General features: G+C 38.0%; 1 protein-coding gene and 1 pseudogene across 2 annotated transcripts in view; one reads left to right on the top strand and one right to left on the bottom strand.

The window, feature by feature from the left end:
- LOC143273789 (antiviral innate immune response effector IFIT1-like) overlaps window positions 1-2,078 on the top strand; it is a 54,090-nt pseudogene extending 52,012 nt beyond the window's left edge.
- Window positions 1-13,849, bottom strand: part of Lrba (LPS responsive beige-like anchor protein) — a 571,922-nt gene that overhangs the window by 322,391 nt on the left and 235,682 nt on the right. The gene's annotated exons all lie outside the window — the stretch shown is intronic.

Below are 13,849 nucleotides of genomic sequence, written 5' to 3'. Positions count from 1 at the left end.
GAAAAGCCCACAGGGCCTCAAATGTACCTAAAGAACTGCAGGCAACCAAGAAAAGCTGGGAGTGAGAGAGGTAGTCTTCCCCAGGGAAGAACACACCAATTGTGTCCAGTGCCAAATGGTCATCCCTGAAAACATGCATACAAGTAACATATGGACTCAACAGGTTATATTTAGAAATACATATGCATAGACAAACACAAACATGCATGCAATAACAATTCATGAAAAAATAGGCCATGAATTTGAAGGAGAATGGGGAAGGATATATGGGAGAGTTTGGAGGAAGGAAAGGAAGAAGTGATATGTAATAACAATCTCAAAAATAAACAACAAAATAAATAAAATAGACAAAATGTGTGAATAGATGGTTCACATTACATCATGTGAATACCAAATATCGCATACAAATTTACCAAACTTTATTAGTGATTAGGAAAATATAAACTGAAGCCACAGTGAAATGGCCCTGCTCATTTACTAGACTGCCTAAAGTAAAAAACGAAAACCAAAACAAAACCAGGCACAAGCATTAGCAAAATGGAGAGGAACCTGAGCTCTAATACACTGCTGGTGGGAAAGAAAACAGTTTGGAAGTTTCTTAAAAAGACACGTCGTTCCCTCTGTGGGCCCCACAATGGAGGAGCTTAGAGGAAGTAGAGCATGGCCTGAGCTCAACATGTTTCTGACAAGGTGCCTGGGGGGCAGAGGCTGGAGTGACCCCCATGCTACCTCAGGGCACTTGAAGAGAGAATGCTGGTGGTGCTCAGGTCAAGGAGAATCTAATTCAGCTGAGAGGTCACTTCACATGGAGGCTGCTGTTTGAAGACACTGACATACCTCATTTGGAAATGAGACTCTCTAGGAGGTTGAGTTCCTATACAAGATGAACCCAGTGGGAATGCTCAACCTCCTGGCCTACACGAGACACCCCGAAAGGCCAGCATGAGGAAGCCCTGCCGAGTTTGAAGAAGCAGAAGCCTTGATCCAGGGAGAGCAGTTGGGCAAGAGAAGCCTGGTGACCTGGGGCAATGTGCCTGGGTGCATTACCACATGGGCAGCTTGCCAGAAACCCAGACCTACCTGGACAAAGTGGAGAACACTTGCAAGGAATTTGCAAGTCCCTTCCACTATAGGATGGAGTGTACCCAGACAGACTATGAGGAAGGCTGGGCCTCGCTGAAGTGTGGAGGACAGAATTATAAATGAGCTATGCCTGCTTTGTATAAGCTCTGAAAGTGAAGCCTGAAAACCCTAAATACAACATTGGCTATGCTATTGTAGTCTATCGCCAAGACCATGATGGCAATAATACTGCTCTAGAAGCCCTAAGGAAGGCTGTAGGGTTAAATTCAGAAGATGCATATATTAAAGTTTATCTTGAGCTGAAGCTTCAGGGGTTAGGAGAAACAGCTGAAGCAGAAACACACATTGAAGAAGCCCTCAGTAGCACATCCTGCCAACCCTATATCTTTGGCCATGCAGCCAGGTTTTACCGGAAGAAAAGTTGCATAGACAAAGCTCTCCATCTGCTACACAGGGCCTTGCAGGCATCACCTGCCTCTGGCTACCTGCACTACCAAACAGGGCTACAAGTAACAGCTGATCTAACTGATGGCATCCAGAAACGGGCAGCCCAGAAGACAGGGCAGTGTGCAGAAATTGGCACAACAGGCCATTTGTGAATTTCGAGAGTTGTGAAACCCAGGCCCACATTTGAGATGCCTTAAGTTTGCACGGCTGAAGTGCAGGCACAAACTCGCCAACGTGAAGAAGCACAGGCAAATTTCCAGAAGGCGCTGAATGTGAAGAATCTTGCGTGTTACACGGAGCAAGATATTCATTTCTGCTATGGCCATTAACAACAATTTCAAAAGAAATCAAAAGACAAGGCGATCACCTACTACTTAAAAGGTCTGAAAATATAAGAAAAGACCATTTCCTGGAGTAAACTACACACAGCTTTGGAGAAAGTAGCTGCAAGACGTGTTCACCACAATATTTGACTTGTGGAGAACCCCAGCCTGCCTTGGTTAGTCCACAAACTGAAGGGGGACAAGGAGGAGGCCCCGCAGTGCTGAGAGGGCTCTGAGGTTCACTGGGGAGTGAACCCTGCTTTCTGAATGCAGCTCACCTCTGTGAAGTGAATGTACTCATAACTGAGGTTTCCCACTCTCCTTCCTGATTTCTTTCTCCAGAACTGCATGGCTTGCTGAAATACCAAGTAGCTAATGCGTTTGCTCCTGCCACCCCTTTGTCAGCCCCCACTGTCACTGTACTGTCCAGAAGAAACTTCCATCCCCACTACACCTGCTGACTTAATGACCAGGACAGAGGCCAGCTGTCTGGAATCCCGTGAGCTGGGGGATCCTAAGACCTCTTTTCCTTATGTCAGTGTCTTGGAAACAAGCATCTCCCATCCTATGCCTGCCAGTGTCCTGGACAAAGAAGTCTTCTCTTTAGGTCAGCAGAAACTCTTAGTACAGTACCATCTCAGAGCAAACCCACGAGCAAAGGAGAGATTCTGAAGCTGAGAGGTCTCACGTTACTGCACAATTATTCACAGCTAACAAGAGTCTTAGGTTTGGGGAAAGCAAAGCAAAGGAAAATTGCCGGGGCTTTACAGACTGAAGATGACACGAGGGGATTTGTCCAATTTCCCTATGCTGCTGACAATGTGTTATATGGGATGCTTTTCCCTCAACTAAAGTATATTCAGTAAAATTCCTGAAAATCACACAAAAAAGAGACATGTTCTAATCAACCTGTCACAAGATCCAGCTATTCTACAACTGTGACTTTACTAGAGACAAGAAATATATTCACACAAAGACAGCAACATAAAATTACACAGCACTTGTATGTGTAATATCAAAACACTGGAAATAACAAGTTGTCATGAATTAAAATAAAAGTACAAATTCTAATGTACTCACATACTAGAATACTATTTAAGAGTAGAAAATAATGAGGAACAGCACATACGGACTTCAGAATAATTGTGCTGGCGGAAGAAGCCGGGGGTTGGGAAGAGGAACAGTATAAACTAAATAAATCCACTTATAGGAAATTCTAGAAAATGTAAGTTAATCTATAGTGACAAGGAATCAATAGTGTCCTGGGGGTTAGGCAGATGGGAGCGATCACAAAAGGGCAGGAAGAAACCTTTAGATAGTGGCAATGGTTTCATGGTTTAGATGTGTATAAAGTTATCAAACAGTACTATTTAATATGTAAATTTCATTTCATATAGAGTATATGTCCACAAAAATATCCAAGGCTTGCCATATGTCCACTATAATATATTCATTCTTTTTGAGGGATAGAGGTTGCTTTTATTTGGGGGACAAGGTTTCATTATGTAACTCCTACTGACCTGGATCTTGTGCAGCTCAGTCTACCATTGACCATTCAGGATATTTCTGCATCCCTCTCCCAAGTACTAGAATTACAGGCCTGTACCACTGTATCTGGCTTTATTCTATACGTTATATTAATGTAATTTAACGCCTTTCTCTGTACCCGGAACTAAACAATTTAATCTTTCACATTTGACATTTAACCCAATGAAATACCACCTGTCTTACTGATCAAAGGAAATAAATCAGAAGCCAAGGGAGCTAAATAGACTAAACAGGACTTAAAAATAACTAAGAACCAACCAAATGCTCTGTCAGTATCACATGATCAGTTAAGATTCAAGCCTAAGCTGGGTGGTGGTGGCGGTGGCGCACGCCTCTAGTCCCAGCACTTGGGAGGCAGAGCCAGGAGGAGCTCTGTGAGTTCGAGGTCAGCCTGATCTACAGAGCAAGATCCAGGGCAGGCACCGAAACTACAAAGAGAAACCCTGTCTCAAAAAACAAACAAACAAAAAGATTCAAGCCTAGGTATGTCTGACTTAAAAGCCTTATCAAAAGTCTTGTCACTAAGCTATAATATACTAATACTTTAATCTTAAAGGAAGGATTGATCTCCAGCAGGTGTACTCAAGAAGGTATTCAGTAAGTGTGATTAAATAAAGGATCCTAAACTAAGGCATTATCCTGGACTGTCATGGCTGTGTGTACAAAAGGTAAGAAGGAGGAACGCAGAGCAGAGCAGTGTGTGACTATGGAAGCAGAGGGAAAACTGGACGGACACCAGCAGCAATGATGAAGAGTCCTGTAACGCTATGCCACTGGTTTGGAAGAGAAGAGGCCATAACCAAAGCTGCAGGCAGCCCTTACATCTTCTCTCCTAGCAGAATCCCTACACACCACTGTGCTTCTCGAATGGAAATGTTAGCTGCTCTTAACTCCCAATATGATGGTATTTAGGATATCATAAGGATACAACCATTCTGAATGGGATGACTATCCTTATAAAAGACACTAGTAAACTCTTTCCATCTCAGAAATACAAACATATCATCTGGTACTCTACTCTAAAGCCTGAAAAACTGTAGAAATGAATTGTTATTTAAGTCAGTCAACCTACAAAAATCTATTTTAATGGTTCAGATACATTAAGATGGGTCTCCAGAAGAAACACTGCCCTGATGACCCATTTTAGAATTCTTAAACTCTAAAACAGCTGTGCTGTTCAAATGCGAAATTATGTCAGTTTCTACAGCAAAATGTGACTCTTCACCAATGACAGCAGCTAATGCTCCATGAGGGTAAACCTAATGAATCCTAATGCAGAAATCTGGGCATGGGAGGATAAAGATATATGCTAAGGATCTGTTCCCATGAGTTTTTATGAAGAGAGCAAACACCAGTACCTTAGGGCTTCTTTTGTAAACGTTTAAAGAAAACACAAATAACTCTTGAGTACCTAATACTCTAGGCCTATTTTAAATAGCATGAACTGTATGGTAGTTCTACAATGAGAGGGTAGTATCTGAGATCTCACAGTGGGTGTAGAAATGATGTCTAGTGTTACCAAGTCATAAGAAGCCGTAAGAGGTTTGTGTAAAGCAACTCATTGTTACCTTGTTTGATTTTGTTTTAAAATATCCATATGGACTAGATGCCATGAAAGAGAAACATATATTATATTAAGACAATTCTCATCTCCAGTATCCTTCTGGCTATACCATGTTTAAACTTTGAAGCACATATGACCTTCTTCCATTCATAGAATGAACATTGAACAAGTGTTTAAAATACTCAATCTTCTAGAAAATAGTCCAGCAAATCTTTTCTTGGCCGGAGGCAAGTGGAGCAGAGTCTTAGCATATAGCCAAGGTTGACTTCAAACTTGTAATCCTGCTGCCTCTACTGAATGCTAAAAGGAATAACGATCTCTTTCTCTTATTTTAAAATATATGTGGCTATTTACTTCAATATATTTTCTTTTTTTTTTTTTTTTGGTGTTTCAAGACAGGGTTTCTCTGTGTAGTTTTGGTGCCTGTCCTGGATCTCGCTCTGTAGACCAGGCTGGCCTCAAACTCACAAAAACTCGCCTAGCTCTGCCTCCTGAGCTGGGATTAAAGGTGTGCCCCACCGCTACCCAGCCTATTCATAATATCTTATCCTTTGGGTAACTACCATCTGTATTATACTACTATGTCCTCTACACTGTGCTTATCCATTTCAGAGCACTCAGGATTTGACATTATGAGAAATTCCAAGATCATCCCAGAGCTCTTCCTCCCAACTCTGAAACCAAGCATTCTCTGAAAAGATCTGATTTCTTACCAAAGGTGAATAAAGACTAGGATTTGGGAATTAGTTTGCGCACTATCAATGGTTATTACTACTTCAATATCTCTTAGAAACAAGTTGGGCATACACACAGGTACATATTTCTCCCTATTTCTAAATTTGAATGTGTGTACATATAAGTTCATATTGATTCTTCTGATTGCTAGAATCATTATGAACTTTATTATTTATAATAGATTTTGACAATAGGAAAAATCTTGTCCTCTCATTACTTCCTCATTTAAAATCTTTATTGTAATGTATTTGTATATATGCTGTTGTTGGGTTTTGGTTTTTTTTTTTTTTCTCTCTTTTTAGGGGGCCTGCCACCCAGTTACCAAATAAACCACACACGGAGGCTTATTTTTCATTATGAATGCCCAGGCTTAGCTTGGCTTATTGCTAACCTGCTTTCCTTAACTTAAATTATCCCATCTACCTTTTGCCTCTGGGCTTTTCTTGTTCTCTTACTTCTGTAAATCTTACTCTCACTCCGTGGCTTGCTGTGTAGCTGGGTGGCTGACCCTGGAGTCCTCCTCCTTGTCTGGCTTTTTTTTGTTTTTCTCCTCTCCTCTCAGATTTCTCCTTCTATATATATTCTCTCTGCCTGCCAGCCCTGCCTATCCTTTCTTCTGCCTTGCTATTGGCCACTCAGTTCTTTATTAGACCATCAGGTGTTTTAGACAGGCACAGTAATACAGATTCACAGAGTTAAACAAATGCAACATAAACAAGAGTTACACATCTTAAAACAACATTCTATAACAGTATGTTACTAGGAAACACCTTTTTATACTATGTATTTCTGTATAGTTCCTTTTTACTTAGCCTTATTAAGTATACTAGCAGTAACATTTTTTAAGTTACTTATATTTCTTTTCTTTCAACCTATTTAGTATGTGTCCTAGCTTGTTTTTAATGTCAAATTTACACATGCTAGGGTCAAAAGAGAGAAAGGAAATTCAATTGAAGAAATGCCTCCATAAGATCTGACTGTAGGCAAGCTTGTAAGATACTTCCTCAATCAGTGATTGATATGGGAGGCCCCAGCCCATTTTAGGTGGTGCCACCCCTGGGATGGCGGCCTTTGTTGCTCTAAGAAAGAAGACCCAGCAAGCCATGAAGAGAGAGCCAGTAAGCAGCATTCATTCCTCCATAGCCTCTGTAGCAGCTCATGCTTCCAGGTTCTTACCCTCCTTGAGTTCCTGCCCTGAATACTTTAGACGGTGAATTATTATGTGGAAGCATGAGTGAAATAAATCCTTCCCTCCCCAAGCTGCTCTTATTCATGGCGCTTCAACACAGCAATAGACACCCAACTAAATAGTATGATTATACACTATTATTCATAACTCTATTCCATATTAGGTTTCACCCATCATGACTTATTCAGGTAGGCAGAAGTCTTAGTTATGGTTTATGTTTCTATAAAGAGCCAGCATGATCACAGCAACTCTTATAAGGAAACATTTCATCGGGGCTTGCTTACAGTTCAACAATAAGACCACACCTCCTAATAGGGCCACTCCCTATGGGCCTCGGGGAGCCATTTTTATTCAAACCACCACAACAAGTAAGTATACAGACAGACAGACAGATCAATGATATACATTTATGTATATATGATATATAGCATGAGGGATTAATGTATTTCTAGGAGTCAAAAGCATACAAAAATGGTATACAGTCAGAGAAATGTCATTCTGTTTTCAACCCTTACCCTTCCACATCCCCTACTCTTTCTAGAACACTCTTACCCACCTGCTACAGGAAGCCAACAGCATTAGTCTGAGATTCATCCTTCCTGTATTCCTTTATACAGATGAACATGTAACAACCATCTCTTGTGGGACTAGAGACAGGGAACTCCTTCACTTTCCACAAGGGTCTCTGCTATAAGGGTATATTCACTCTGAGCCAACAAGCCAACTTTCTCATACAAGATCATTTCCTCTTATTAGAAATGTTGGATTATTTTAGATACACCCACAAGATGGTAATTACAGAATAAAAGTACAAAACAGTATATTAGAAAGACCCAAAGTTTGTTCAATAATAATAATAATAATAATAATAATACTTAATAGCATTTTTTATTTCCTTACAGAACTAACTCACTATGTCAGTCACTAAGTGCTTAGAATATTGTATAAATTTCTCACTAATCATGCATACATATAAATGTTTATATATTTTGGGGACACACACACACACACACCAGTCAGGACACATACTAAATAAGTTGAAAAAAAAAAAGAAATATAAGTAATTTAGGAAATGTTATTGTTACTATATTTAATAAGGCTAAGTAAAAAGTAACTATAAAGAAATACATATATGTGGTTTTTGAGACTAGGTTATACTCTGTAGTCCAGGCTGGCTTCACATTCACAGTGATTCTACTGCCTTGGCCTCTGTACTAGAACTACTAGTATGAGCCACTATGCCACTTTTATTTATTTTGAACTAAGAATAAGAAGACACATAGAACAAGTAACATCTTCATCTGACTTTATCTGAGAAGGCCAAAGAACTTACAAAAATACAAAGGACCTCTCCTCCGATTTCCTAACTTTAGTAAGTTCTGAAGAAGGAGACAGAAGCATGAAGAATGGACTCAGGTATCACAGGGTTCTATGGAAATGTCTACATACAACCAACCAGCAGCAGATAACTACAGAAAACTGTTGATTAGCACTGAAATGGGAATGAAACTTTCAGGGTAAATTGTGTGCTAAAACATGAGAAAAAATGGAGTCAAGAACAGGGTGTAAATTCCCTCAAAATCTCAAGGTATAATACAAAGCAGCAGAGGACCATTGTGACATAAATTTTTAGGAATGTTCATTTTCTTTGTAAAGAACACAGAAAAATCTAATCTTTAATTATCTGAACTTAGTAATTTTTCCATTGCTTATATTCAACCAATGCCAGAATTTAAGATGTGGGATAACTAAGTGGTAAAGAATTGCTCTTGGTTCAACATAAAGGAGAAAACTTTATTCCAGGACAATTAATTTAAAATACCAGCATGGGTTGGATCCAAGAAATAATTGTTTTTAGAATGATCCCATGGTCATTCTTACAGATGGTCTGAACTGTAAACACTAGATTAGGGAGCCCAACTTACAGTAAACACTGAGAAGAGGATGGTCATGCATAAGGAACTTCATCATCTCTCCTAGTTACACTTCTAAATGCATCATCTAGTTCTTAAAATTTCATAGAATACTCCTTATTTAAAAAAATTGGAAAATTTCCACATTATCATTTGGAACATATAGATATAAGCAACAACATCCTAAAAATACTATGCAAGAGGTACCAGAAGAACCAGGAAAAAAAAAATAGAAGGAAATGCATGCAGACCATAATCATCTAGCACTGAATTAGATTTTAAGCTCTCTGAAGATGGTATCTAAGTCTCTCTTTTCTGTCAGACCCTTAGCAGACAGCAAAAGCCTGGCACTGAAGCATCATCCCAGCATTAGCTCCCTATTTAATCTATTTTGAAATTTTGATTAGAAGTTTATCAAAAAGGATAGGAAAAAAACAAGGAGGAAAGAACAGAAGATGCCTGGAGTGAATGATGAATAAATGTGACGTGTTGAAAATTCGTCACACGCACACGGGAAAGTGGAGTCAGTAGAGCCGAGTTTGGAGTACAGAAGCATTTTACTGTCTTGAGCAAAACCTTTACCTCTCTATACTAGTTGTTCATCTATAAAATGATGAAAGGTATGAATTAGATGGCTTCTGCCATGATTAGAGTCTAAAAATCTAGATGTGTGACTATATTAGATATTTTCAAAAAAATACAAAATATATCAACTTAATATCATTATTTTTTAAAAAGGAAGAATTTCTTAAGAATCCATAGACAATGTAATAAAAAATCAAAATTTTAAAAATACATAGTGGCTGAATACATATTTTGTGGGAAAATGTCATTATTTAGGCAATAATTTTTCTGTGATACCAAAGTATAATTATCAGCTATGTAGAGATATAGGAATAGAATATAGGAAAACCTCAAACAATAGGGAATGCCTATGCTTTCTCTCAAATAGTTTTCTCAATAAAAGTTATAAGCCCACAGAAAGGTTGCAAACTACATGTAAATAGACTATTCCTCGCCTAAACCCCACCTTGTTCACACTCCACCGTGTGTGCATCACCGTGCACACGAGTATCCCTGTCTCTCATTATATTTGCTTCACTTCACCACATGAATGTTTCCCTCCCTTCCCTGTTTATCTCTTCCCATTTCCCGGAATCTTCGGAGAATCAGTTTCAGGCATCATGAAACTCCAATGTAGTGTTAATGCAGTATGGATTTATAACTATTTATTCTGTCAGGCTTAACCAGGTCTAGTCAAGGATCACCTTCCTATGTAAGATATGTATTGGTAGGGGTCATTTACTAAAAATCTATTATACATTTAAAAGCAGCATTTCAATATTAGACAATGAGTGTTACAGAGAGAAAAACAGGTGTTACAAAGTCTAGAAAGAAATGATAATTTAGGAGGTTAGGTAATTGTGATCAGCTGCCATGGAACCCTTTCTGTTTAGGGGATGAGGAAGTGGCGCTCTCTCTCTTTCTCTGTTTTGTTTGTTTGTTTTGTGTTTTATATTTTTTGTTTTGACAGTTATGACTGTTCTGGAACTCATTATATAGACCAAGCTGGCTCAAATTCACAGAGATCCTCCTGTCTCTGCCTCTCAAAGTTCTGGGATTCAAGGTGTGTGCTACCACACCTGGCTTGAAAAGTGACTTTCACAGTATGAGATGCCTGTAGCAGCTGCAACTGATGTCAACTAGGATGGCGTCCTTTAATATACACTCTTTATAGTGGAATTCTAATTAAGGACATTAGTTATAAAAATTTCAATGACATTTTGAGTTTGGGCTTGGTTTATACATAAAAATAAGTTTTGAAATAAAGAGGCTAAATGAGCAAAAGCAAAAGTAAGTAAATGGGGGCTGGAGAGATGGCTCAGAGGTTAAGAGCACTGACTGCTCTTCCAGAAGTCCTGAGTTCAATTCCCAGCACCCACATGGTGGCTCACAACCATCTGTAATGAGATCTGGCACCCTCTTCTGTGTACATAATAAATAAATAAATCTTTAAAAAAAAAAAAAAAGGAAAAAAAAAAGTAAGTACATGAAAGGTACATATCGAGAGTAGGAAAAATTCTCAAAAGAAAAAAAGACAAAACCCAAACACCAATTACTAATACTGAGAAGTTGCAAGACTGTGACGAGAGTGGACCCTGCAATCAGAGAGCCAGGGCTCCAACCCAACTACTTCAATTGTCAGGCTTCTGACCCCGGTCAAGTGACAGTGCTTTACAGTTGCAAAAGAGAGTCCGCTGACCCTATCTCTTGCATTGGTCTCCTTTTAAAGACAAGTATTTGCCGAGTGCTCTTCACAGTGCCTATCTCATACTCAATCACTCAGTACATATGATCCATTCATACATTATCATCGCCAATTTAAGCACTATGAATACTTATATATGAAGACATGGATATGTTTATAATTGCTGAATAAATTAATTTTTAGAAAAATAGATCTTGAGATGCAAAAGGCCTCACTATTCAACAACTTACTTTACAGCAACACCCTCCACATTTGCAGTATTTAACAGTTCCCTTAAATTTCAGTACTAAGTAGTGTCTTATGTCCTTACTCCTGATCCAACTGCAATTAATAAATATATGTGGGAATTAAGATCTTATTATTTTATAAGCCATTTATTGTTAAGTTTAGGAACCAGGAAAAAATATTTATATAGGCAGCACACAGAGTAGTGCATTTTCCATGAAATCACTTACCTTTCTCTAGAGAAAGACAAAAAAAAAAAAGTTTTCTAAAAGAAAAATATATTATAACCCAAAATATTTCCTTATGATTTTTTTTCAAGAGAAAAATTATACTTGGGGCTTTTAGGGCATTTACATTTATCTGCTTACTATTTCTCTTTTCCCTACTAGAAAGTTCTTTGAAGGTAAGAGGCATATTTGTCTTCTTCACATTGATTTCTATGATGCCATACTGTGCACAGCTGGTATTAAATAAATATAAAAAGAAAAATTGCTGTAATATGTAAAAGAAACAAAACATGAAACATTCCAATAGCAGTTACCATGGAAGTCTGCAGCATCCATGAACAAGGCAGCCCAGCATAGACTGCAGGCTGAACTATACTACTCTGGCGTTCTGGACTGATCAATACCTACAGTGGGCTGGTTAAAAACAGACTAGACTTTTCACAATTCCTGGGAGGGAGGGCTGGGAGATGGGAGAAGGGAAGAGGTGGGATCTATGGGTGGTATGTAGACTAAGTAGAAAATTTCTTAATTAAAAAAAAAAATCAGTGTAAAAAATTATTTAATCTGCACCCAACTCTTTAGAATATTTTTGAAAAAAAAGTATATTACAGTAAACATTACAAAGGGACTTTAAAATCCTAGGACTACCAAGCTACAACATAAAACTGAATCTCAAAATTTCTTACTCAAAGTACTGAAAAGTCAACTTTCAAAGAAAAAGAATTATTAACAAACAGAAACCAAAATTTCTATGACTGTCATTTTTATCTACAATTTATTTGTATATTCTTAAACAATCTCACCCTCCCTAATATCGTTTATCTTCATTGTGACAAAAAGTGTTTTGAATTCTATAAAAAAAAATGTTTGAAATTTATTAATGGTTTGAGTTTTAAAATTTAGCTCAGGAAATTTAGCATAAGGAAAATTTTAAGATAGGTTTTTGTGCCCAACTTCCAAACTGCCTCTCAAATGAACTGTTCAGGAAATGCTAGGCTTTCCACTATATTATGAACAAAAGAACTTGGTCTGGAAGAGGCCCTTTCATCAAGGATCTGCACAAGCATGAGGACCAAAAGCTAGGTACGGTATTATGCAACCCCAGCTCCGAGGGAGAGGACACAGGCCAGCCCCGAGCTTGCTGGCCAGCTAGCCCAGCTAAATCGATTAGTTCCAAGTGCAGTGGAGACTTTGTCATAGAATAATGAAATAGAAGGCAATTGAGGGAGATAGCAGATGTCAACTTCTGGTCTCCATATGCATGCACACAGGAACACCAGCATGCACACATATAGACACATACAGATACAAACATCACACACACAAACATACAAACACCACACACATATACAAACACTCACACATGTACATACACCACAAACACATACATACATAAACTCACACACACATATGTACAAACAATACACACAAACGTAAGCTTGTTATTTTTTTAGAGCAAGGAAAGTTATTTAAATATAAGTAAGGTCACATGATCTACACACCAAACTATAGCATACTATCAAATTCCAAATTCAACAATCAAGATTATTCTTATGTATGTATGTATGTATGTATGTATGTATTTATTTATTTATTTATTGGTTGATTTTTTTCAAGACAGAAAAGTATCTCTGTGTAGCCCTGGCTGTCCTGAACTCAGAGGTCCGCCTGCCTCTGCCTCCTATGTGCTAGGATTAAAGGCGTAGTTTGGAAGACAGAGCATCAAGAAAAACTGTATAATTTTCATGGACTAATAAAAATTAATTATATTTTAAAAAATTATACAAATTTTTATGTTTTAGGTGCACATATATGTAACAACTTATGCTCTTTTTTACTTATGTGTTGGTTATTTACTTTTAGAAATACTGGTACATGTTGTTATAAGTTTATTTCATTATTATTTGAAATTGATTTATATGGAAACTATTTTACTCATAAATATAAAAAACAAATATTAAATTTTGGATCTTGTGAAGCATCAAAATTGCTGATGGAAATACATAAGGGATTTGTGCCTGAACTATTTGAAAATAAAACAATTCATTTCTAATCTGTTCAGCATTTAGCATTATACACAGAATATAGATATAATACACAGAATATAGGACATTATGAGTATAGTTTATAGACATTGTGTATATTTTTAAGGTTTGACACAAATGAAAATTCCTATCAATAATTACCAGTGAGAGGCTGGAGAGATGGCTCAGCAGTTAAGAGCACTGGCTGCCTTCCAGAGGACTTGGGTTCAATTCCCAGCACCCACATGGCAGCTCACAACTGTCTGTAACTCCAGTCCTAGAGGATCTGACTCCCTCTTCTG

Source organism: Peromyscus maniculatus, chromosome 6 (genome assembly GCF_049852395.1).
Source record: "Peromyscus maniculatus bairdii isolate BWxNUB_F1_BW_parent chromosome 6, HU_Pman_BW_mat_3.1, whole genome shotgun sequence".
In the NCBI taxonomy this organism is placed as follows: Eukaryota; Metazoa; Chordata; class Mammalia; order Rodentia; family Cricetidae; genus Peromyscus; species Peromyscus maniculatus.
The sequence above is the reverse complement of the archived record's forward strand: the minus strand, read 5'-3'. Positions and strand labels throughout refer to the sequence as shown.